This window comes from Vicia villosa, linkage group LG4 (assembly GCF_029867415.1).
Source record: "Vicia villosa cultivar HV-30 ecotype Madison, WI linkage group LG4, Vvil1.0, whole genome shotgun sequence".
Taxonomy (NCBI): Eukaryota; Viridiplantae; Streptophyta; class Magnoliopsida; order Fabales; family Fabaceae; genus Vicia; species Vicia villosa.
This window is the reverse complement of record NC_081183.1, coordinates 160,416,009-160,426,557: the sequence shown is the minus strand read 5'-3', so window position 1 is coordinate 160,426,557 and position 10,549 is coordinate 160,416,009. Positions and strand designations below refer to the sequence as shown.

At 34.4% G+C, this 10,549-nt stretch overlaps 1 pseudogene; it reads left to right on the top strand.

Annotated features, from left to right (window-relative positions):
- Positions 1–3,799: 3,799 nt before the first annotated feature.
- LOC131595715 (beta-xylosidase/alpha-L-arabinofuranosidase 2-like) lies at positions 3,800–10,205 on the top strand (annotated as a pseudogene).
- Positions 10,206–10,549: the final 344 nt, after the last annotated feature.

Below are 10,549 nucleotides of genomic sequence, written 5' to 3'. Positions count from 1 at the left end.
AAAGGCTAATATTCAAAGATCAGGGTTTCATGGCAGGGTTCATAAAGAAATGTGGCAAACAGAATTATAATGACATGATTAGAATTTTGAAGAGGGGGACTCGCCTTGTTGCCAAGTGCCTACGTACCTCCTTAGGGAGGATCAGAGTCTACGTAGTTCGGGGAAGGTTGTACGCCATTAGGATTGAATTTGATTAGAGATGTGTTTTTTAGAGGCTTTTTGAATGGCCTATCGTAGTTTGATTGTATTGTAGTTTGAATGGATTTTAGAATTATTTTAGGGTTTGGGCGTACAACCCTGATTTGGCACAATTAACCGCAATGATCAATAGGTTTGATCACCATAGTTAAAAGATTTAAGGATTTGCATTGTTACCAATTCAAATCGATTAATTCGATTATCACTAATAACAACTTATTGTATTTTATTATTTTATGAATTTTATTTTATACTGTTACCTCTCATGACCGGTTAATACGGTCACAAATAATAACAGATTAATTATAGAACGAGGTAGGATTAATCACCACAATCAATAAGATGATTGCAGCCATTTAATCGAATATAGTTTGATTTTATTTTAATTTAACATTATTTTAATTAATATCATTGTTAACCACAGCGATCAATCGATTTAATCGGCGCGAATAACAAATTAAAAATTTTAATATAATTATCATGTATTTATTTTTATTAAAAAAAAATAATTATAACATAATTAACATATATTAAAATAAGTATTTTAATTTAAAATAAACAAATAATTAAAATAAATTAGGTTTATTAAGGTTTTGGTTCAGTGTGGTTGTTAATAGAGCATATGGTATGGGGACTCAACCAAGGGCGTCAGATCTGAGGTTAGTGGAATCCTATGGCCAGATCTGGAAGGTGTATGGTGAGGTTTACAGCTGTAGACACATGGGATTACATGGAAACAAGGTTTTAAAAAAATATGACGGAGGGAGGGCTCGAACCTGCGACCCTCCACTCCCAAGCGCACCTCACAACCAACCCAACCAAACAACACATCTGTCTAATATATGCGCTCAAAACATTAAATAAAAGATATGCCCCCTAACGAAAACAAACGCGCGCGAATTTCAAATGGACGAGTCAGATGGAGACAGCTCATCATCGTCCCCATTATACCTGTTATTTTCTGCAGAAATAGCTGCGATTTAGCTACGATTCTGTTCGTAGCAAATGGACCTGGAAAATAGCGATTAAGGCATACTCATGCATAAACGTTTCGCGACCCCCCTATCTTGTTCGTATCAGCCTTGCGAGCCTAGCTATGCCCTTGATATAACCCAATTTTACCCCTAAAGCAAAACCCTAAATTAAACCCTAAAAAACCTTCAACCGGACGTCAATGGCAACACGCGATTAAGACACATAAACTCCAAACAATTTATTCAGGAACGATCAGAGCAACAAGACAAACCTAAACATGCAATCAATTTCCAAAATAAATGCATGAATCATTCAGATCGACCAAGTTTTCAGAATCACCTACCTGAGTTAAACGGAGAAATTTCTGGGGGTGTTGATGCTATGCTAGTATCCAGACACGTTCAGAATCTTCCCAGGAATCTTTTGCAACCGCTGGTTCTTGTTGAAACCTCCTAGAACTCCAAAACCGAATTCAATTTTTGAAGCTCTTTTCTTGTTCTTGCTCGGGCCTCTTTTCTCCAGAAATTCGTCCCCTAACCCTATGGCTCGTGTTTAGTACTTATAGGAGAACAAAATTAGGTTAACAAATAATGCCCAAGGTCTTTGAATCAAATCTTGCCATATTTGAATATTTGATTTGGTTTCTTGAATCTTAAGCTACTATTTTGGTCCAAATATTGATTTTTTCTTCCTTAATCCAATTACCACGAAATTATCAATATATTTTGTCATTAACCTTGATTGGAAATCAACAAAATATATTTTGTAACAAAATATTTAATTTTCTTACTTATTTAATTCATAAAATCAACTTTTAATGAAATAAATACCAAAAAAAAATCAAATAATATGTTTAAATTTCGTGGCATCTTATTTTGAGCACACTAGTAACTTGTGGATCAAGTTTGCATAAGAAAACCATAAGCCCATTTGCAAAATTCCTTAATTTGAACCCTCCCTTTTCACATTTGGTCCCTCAAAATCTCCTAACTTTGATCAAGCATATCTCCTTCAATTTTTAAGCTATGAGGGGGTTCTAATACTTTTTAGAAACCTCAAGAGGTCCTCTACCAGCCACTTTGGAACATATTTCTCATTTGAAGCTTTTATCTTGATCATATCTTCTTTGGGAAAAACTGCTTTTGAAGAATGCCTGGAAATGACCCGTAATCTTTTGCTTTGTATCTTTTAAATGAAGCATTTCTAGCTCTGGCTTGTGAGACACAAAGTTGTAGAGAATCCAATTTCCTTCAAAATAGGCTTTGAGTGGGGAATTTCTGATGTTCCATGTGAAAGTTATGCCCAGTCAAAGTTGGGTTGACTTTCTCCTAAGAAACCCTAATTTGAACCTTTTTGCATTTGTTCATCTCTGAGTTTCTATTAATGGAATCATGATCAATCTTTGATCAAATGGTGGTTATGCATCCCTACACTTGATGTTTGCCCAATGATTATGGTTTGGATCATGCTTTGATTGCAGTTGACCTTTAAGTTTGCATCAGTTGACTGGATCATTTGAGTGAGCAAGGTTTTGGAGTTTGTTCTTAAACCTTGTTATGAGAGAAGTGTGGAAGGTAAATTTTGGGGTATGACACACAGGGCTAGTCCAAAGTCCAAATGACAATTAAAAGTACAATATAAGGTCTCTATAATAATAATGGTAACATCCCCCTTAATCTATGTGGTACGAGATTATGCAGATTAGACAAGTTAACATTATTCCGGAAAAAATCAAACTGCATGATTAAAACTGAATAAAATTCAAATAGCGACTCCTATAGAAAATATAATCAAACTTACGACCAAAATAGATATTTAAAGCAACTTTAAAATATTGCACTTACCAATTGTAGTGACAAAGTAGTATGCTAGAATTAACAGTTGCAACTCTACTGATGTCATCTTCTTGTCTTACATGGATATCGGAATCCTTCAAGATGGTAAAATTCTGCTGAAATCCAACCAGAGTAATCAGCCACAATAAAATTTGTATAATATTGCAGAAACAAATGCACAAACAACAATAATAAAGACATAATCTAACCATTGAAACCAACATCCTATCTCAATATATCAAAGCAATAATTACTGCAATAAACCTCATCCGACAAACATTAATCACTACAACAATTTTTTAAGGAAAAATAAAACAAGATTTTCGTTGGTTTCAGAAAACATTATCAGAAAATATGTTCCCAAATCAAAACTTTATCATTTTTATGTAAACTTCATATTTAATTTTAAAAGAAAATTTATTAAATAAAATACCAATTAAATAATACAAATGGCTCATTTTAATTGGTCCACTTCACTTGGATACTGGTACCCATTGAAACAAGCACTGTCGATCGTAGTTGCGGGGGATCGAGCCGTGGTTCGACCTACCAAGTCCAGCGCCAATCACCACTGGACCAACTAACGATCAGTAGTGAAGACACATTTCGGTCCTTAAAATCATATTCTATGTCTTTATCATAGAGTAATATACATTAATGATAAATAATTTTCAATATTTATAGTAATATTAAATAATTCTAAATTTAAAACAAATAATACAAAATCTATCATATAAGAAAAGTCTACCATTTGGGACTTTCTTAGGCTATCCACATCAGCAACTCTTCTCTCAATTTTCCACGCCACTTTTCTCAATTTTGTGCTCTGCCTCCATTATGCTACGACAGTTACAATTCTCACGTACGTTGCAGTTACTAAGTATCCTCTTTCTCTTCCAAAACCTTCCTCTTATTATTCCAAAACGGTTTCCAAATCCTTTTTCCTTTCACACTCAGAACGAATCTCCTTCCTCTCTCTCTCCGAGCCAAAACGGCAGCGCCTCCACTCTTCTTCTCCGACGAACTGCTCTGATTCATCTCCTCTGATAGTCTTCCGCATTCGTTCATCGGTTTGATTATGTTGGTGAGGTGTTTTGTTCGCGTTTGAACCTGTGGTGTTTGGTTTTGAATGTTTGATGATGAATGTTGAGTTGAAACAACTCTGAATCGCCAAAGCTGAGTGAGATCTTTCCGGGTTTATGTTATTTTCTCTTTAATCTCTCTTCTTCTCTCTCAAACTTTCTGCTTTATTTTCTCCATTCAAATGTGATTTAGGTGTATTAATGTTGCCTAATTTAGTTTTATTTTTGGAATGAATTAATAGGCCACAAAGTGTTTGTTATAATGATTGAAGATTGTTGGAGAATGTAAGAGAATCGATTCAAGATTGAAGATGTTATGAGGTGAGTTTTCTGTTATGGAAGTTTGATACTGATATTCTTAGGGTTTTCTGATTTTTCTTATATAGATTGAAATCGGTGATGGTGATTATGGAGAGAAGATTTGAGATATGGAGGAGGATTTGGGAATCGCAAACTCTGTCCTCCGATTCTATTGTTCCGGTTATAATTATTTCCTCTCATTTTCTGTTATGGTGAGTTCCAGATATTGTGACAATAAAAATCTTCTTCCAATTCTCCCCACCTTATCTTTGCCGCTTCGTTTGGATAAACAATGTGTTCGGTTGTTCTTCAACTACTTGGAATTAGAATTCAAGTAAGTTTTTCTTTGAAACCTGTTCCATTTCCTTGAATTGATATTGAATATAGCACACACATACTTTTATAGGTTGTTTCTTTGTGACTGCAAAAGCAAAAAAGAAACAGTGGAATGCAGGATTTTGGTGACAAATATATGGGTAACATACATTCAGGTATATATATATATATATATATATATATATATATAATCAACCAATTAACACTTCGGTTTTTGGAAGAAGAATGATAAGTAACATTGGTTTTCAACTCTGATTCAGGATTTCGCGTATCTTTATGATCCAAACAATGAGACTGCTGAAGCATTTGTGCCAGCTCAGATATTGTATGATGCATTCCATGGAAGGTATCACAATTTTGCAGGAGCAATAGTTCTACTATTTGTGATTTGGGGTTCATTCTTATTTGGTGGACTATCAATCACCACAAGTGCTTCCAGAGTCGCAAGTACTACGATGTCACAAGAGTATGTATCGACACATTTGTATATTCATTCATTATGGTTTCGTTGATTTGATTTTAGTGGAATGTAGTTGGACAATTTCTCCGTTTTACCGGATCGAGTTTATATGCTTACTTTAAGCTCATTGGCAAATAACATGTTCAAGTCCTGTAGATGAAAATGAGGGCGACCAATGCATCTGTCGAAGATGACCAGAATATTAGATGAATCGGACATTCGGTTCTGTGGAAAATGTGATGGACTAATCTAAAGAATGAAGAAATTGATGACTGGCTTGATGATTCATTCTCAACTACAGAACCCAATAAGATTCACCCATTAATACTCAAGGTATCAACTACCTATAAAACATCTTAAATTTGTTGTTATTTTTCGATGTGGTTTCTTAAATTTAATTTTGTTTCCGCCTGATGTAACCACACCTGGTGTGAACATACTTACTGCCTATTCACTATTTGCAAGTGCATCTAACTTACTAACAGACAATCGCCGAGGATTTCCATTCAATGTACTACAAGGAACCTCCATGTCTTGCCCTCATGTGGCTGGAATCGCAGGATTTATCAAAACCCACCATCCGAATTGGAGTCCAGCAACTATCAAATCAGCTATCATGACCATAGGTACACTCATATTACAGTTCCTTGATTTTTACTAAGCACAACCCTGCCGCTGAAACTGCTATTTCTGACTAGAAGAATAAGGACAAAGATGAGAGAGAGGCATTTTGTAGGCTGGAATGGGAAATATTGCTATCAACTGTGGAGTTTCCCTATTTACATAAAAAGTAAATGAAATTATAGTTAATGCTTTTTAATTTATTATATTGGCGATTACAATTTTGATTTCGATTTTGTAGAGTGCTGGTAAATCAACAGTTTTCAATAGTTTAATTGGACATCGAGTTTTGGTAAGTTAGGTTTTGAAACTCTATAATTTCAAGAATCTTTTAACTTCTTCGGGTCACATTTTGCATTTTTATAAACAAAAGCTTACATTACCCTATGCTAACAGTTTCCAGAATAATATTTCCCTCTCTTTCCTCTCAGTTTATGAAGGACAACGGATTAGGATTCTTGGATATTCAAGCTCAGTCAACACTGTTAACCATGAAAAACAGGTTTGAAATGCTCTTATGAAAAGGAACATCCCTCCAAAGCAAGTTCCATTACATTTTTCACTAAAAAGTTATTGAAATTTTCAGGTTCCGGTGACCGATGTTCAATTGCATTGCAGCCCATTGTCCGAAGATAAATTTAGAACTATAATTGATGATATTTCATTGATCAATAATGGTTAAATCATTAACCTAAATATCATAAACTTAATACAGTCAACTTTTTAGAGTAGATTGAAAATCCAAAGTCTTATCGATAGAGCCTATGAACATCAGTGTTGAATAATCTTTTTACCTAGGCAGGTGAAAGTGAAAGGTTTCGGATTCATCAATGCCTTAAATATATCATGATTAGGAGTTCCATTTGCTAATGATGTGAATGCTGCATCAGTAGTCTCAAGCCATAAAGGTTTCAACTTATGAACTATTATGATGGATGGTTTACTGTTTCAACTTATGAACTGGACCTAATTTGATTATGTTTTTTTTTTATAAATGTGACTTATAAGGACTTAAGTTTAATTGAGAAGTTCTCATGAATAGGTAATTAGTTTAATCTGGACCTAATTTGATTAGAGAGACAAGCAATGCCTCATATCTTTTCAGGGAAATCACAAGGCCTTTCAACTTTAGAGATTACCAAGAGATTGCAGATCATGTAATTCAAATAATCCACACCACTGATATGGTTTTATGCAGGTTTGATGATGAAGCACAAGTTTGCTTGGCCATAAAAAAAAAGGATGGCAATGAGAGAGTTGAAGTGTGAACTAACTGAAGTGGTTGAAATCATAATTTGGGCTGATTTTCTTGGTTGGAATGGATTTGGGTATCTCCTCTTGAATTGTAAGGTATGTATGTATTGGCAAATGATGGGTGGTTAGACTGTTGAACTGTGTTTGGAGGTGTATGTTCATGTATGTTGCACTGATATTTTTTGTTTTGGTAGTGTAAATACAAGCCATGATTCAATGTGAATTATTAGTTTTGCAGCACTTATTCAAGTTAATATTTATGACTTGGTTTGTATGCAGTTTTGGTTCAGTTCTCATGGATTGTTGTGCAGGTTATTAACAAATAGCGACACATTGTTTCCATTAGAAAAATGTCAATAAGAACATTGGGATTTTGTTGAGATGTAGGACTGGCTACCTGTTGTTCTCCTACAGGAATAAGAGTAAGTGAATTATCTGCTTTTTGGATCAACCCTTACAGGAGGGGCTGAATTTGATTTCTCTACTTAATTTTTGACAGTAGGTTCTGAAGCTATGGATTCATGTTTGGCAAGCATACATGTTAATAATTACAATCATGATTTTTAGTTGAATTTTACCCTACAACATGGATTAGAAGCCGTGCGGATAATTTTGTAGGAGGGATTTGATAAAGGCGCAAAATTTGTTAATATTGCCAAAAAGATAGAGCAAATAGGCTGAGGGACTACACACTTTGAACATCCTTTTGACAACTATAAGCAAACAGGTCTGTCCTGCAAGGAGATACAAGTTATAGCTTAAGCACTAAACTCATTCAAGCCTCCATTCATTCAAAAGAACTATATGTTTAGCAATGCAGCAAAAGGATCTGTGATTATCGCTATAATGTCTGGAGGAGGCATGGATGTTTCATTTGCTAAAACCAATGATAAAATCACAAGTATCTTGTGGGTTTGCTATCCTGGAGAAGCTGGTGGAGCTGCCATAGCCGATGTCATCTTCGGCTATCATAATCCAGGTATGTTAATGTCACAGGTTACCCCGATAGAACATACAGATTTTACAAAGGCGAAACTGTTTACTCATTTGGAGACGGAATAAGCTACTTAACTTTCGAGCATATATTGGTTAAAGCACCGCAATTGATATCCGTCCCTTTATCTGAAGACCACATATGCCTTTCCTCAGAATGCAAGTCACTCGATATCTCGAACGAGCATTGCCAAAACTTGGCCTTTGGTATTCACCTCAGGGTCAAGAACAAAGGAAAAATGAGCAGTAGTCAAACCGTGTTGCTATTCTCTACCCCTCCTGCAGTGCATAATGCACCTCAGAAACACTTGCTGGCTTTTGAGAAAGTACACTTGACAGTTAAATCAGAAGCCGTGGTTAGTTTCAAAGTAGATGATTGTAAGGATTTGAGTGTTTTTGATGAACTTGGTAACAGAAAAGTAGCCTTACAAATTTATAGTGAGGGGTGTGGTTGTTGGAAGTGGTCGAGCCAACTGAAGCTGGCATTCAAATGGGAGAAGATTGTCACATAAAGATTTTTGTTTTCACTTCTTTCTCTTTCTTCAAAATTATATATTTGAACAACATTGGTGTTTGTATTTTATAGATATGTTTAGTAACTTTCAAACTAATGCCAATCTCATGTAATTCACAAGGTATTGGCTGGCTTGACATTAGTTAAGCTTATTCATTGCTATTATTTTAAATCTCTACAGTTCTTTTATTTTAATGAAGGATATAATTTATAATTTGCTATTAATAGTTAAATCCTGCAGACATGATACGGGGTTATTTGAATTTGGCCAAATCTTTTCCACAAATCTTTTATTTACCCCTTTTATAATCTTCTGCGGCAAAGTAAGTTTCATAGTCGAAAAATAGATGCCATGCCAGGTAATAAATTCTACACTTTCATATTTTTATTTCATTTTTAATACTCTTATTAATAGTCAATTTGCTTTTACTGTGGCTAAAACTTCTTTTATATTGGTATACCAGGTTGATAAGAAGGTAGCAGATGGACTGCTGAGACTTATCCTTCTAAAGGGTTCTCTATGAAGTTGTGTTTTCACAGGGGATTATGAAGATGTGTTTCTGTCAGTGAAATTAATTTCCAACATGAATAAATTATGAAGATGTGTTTCTATCAGTACTTTGATTAATTTCCATATCAGCTCAATTTCCACCACCAGCAATGATTAAGTTTCGTCCTCTACTATGATGATCAGACTCATGTATCAACACAGATTGTAGGAACATGTGGCTATGGTAAAAAACTTTTGCGCCAAACCTGCAGCAGGTAAGTTCTGTTGGGAACGACAAGAAGAATGAAACTCATGAAATATGGATTTGGCACTGCAATCAAGACTTTTATGGCAGTGCTGGTGATGAGATTTACATTGTTAGGCATCTTGATAAGTGTCCAACAGTCAAGCTAGAGGAGATCCATAAAACGTGAATATGAATACAAATTTTATGTACAGGTTATATATAAGAGCCCTTTGAGTTCGCTTTCGTTATTTCGAGAACCAAGCTTTTGTCATGGAAGGTTGCGAATACTTAATGAAACTCATGCAGATTGGTCGTGGCAGCGAAACAACGATAGGGATGCAATTGTAGCCGATAGAATCTGGATAGAGAACTTAAGCAAGGTTAAAGCTTGCTCTGATATACCAAATTCCCAACAAGATGTTAATGAAGAACTGTAAATTACAATTTTGAACAATATTTGTTAATACATAATTTGAAGTTTAATTGGATTGTAGTTATTTCATCTGCTTCGATCTTGGATTCTATTTTGATTTAGGAGGAGAAGTGAAATATGTCATACTAGATATATAGTTAAAAAAGGTTAACATTTTTAGTTGGCAACATAGCATATGTTGTACCACATGCTTATGATCAACATGCTTATGATGTTAACAGATGCTTGGATTTGATACTTGTGCTGACATTAATACTTGATGTTATTAATGTAAGTGAGTTGGAACAAACAGCATTGTTTGGTTGGTTTTGAAATTTGAAAACTGTGTTTGCTATATATCTGTTCATCAAGCAGTTACTATACATGAGTTTTTACAAATGGTCAGTCAACTAATATTTAATATGAACATACTGAGGTGAATATTGGTGGTCAACCTGATATTTAAAATTCAATTTTATTCAAAAATACTATTTTCTAATAATCATATTTATTTGTCTTCCATATAAAACTTTTTTGAAATTATAAATCATCTTATATCAAATATGAGATCTCACGTACTTACATACTTATTTAGAATATGTCAATTCGCAACAAGCAAAGAGATGAGTAGATCAAAACTTAATAATACTATGACCAAAGAAACAATATATGTCTTTTAGGTCGAGAGTCACCATACATCTAAAAATGTTATCCTGGATAGAAATTCACTTTCTAATGAACTTTCAAGTGAAAATGCTATTACAAAAACACTTTTAATCTCAAGTGTGAAATACATTTAACTTTGATTATAGAAGTGATTGTGAACTTAAAA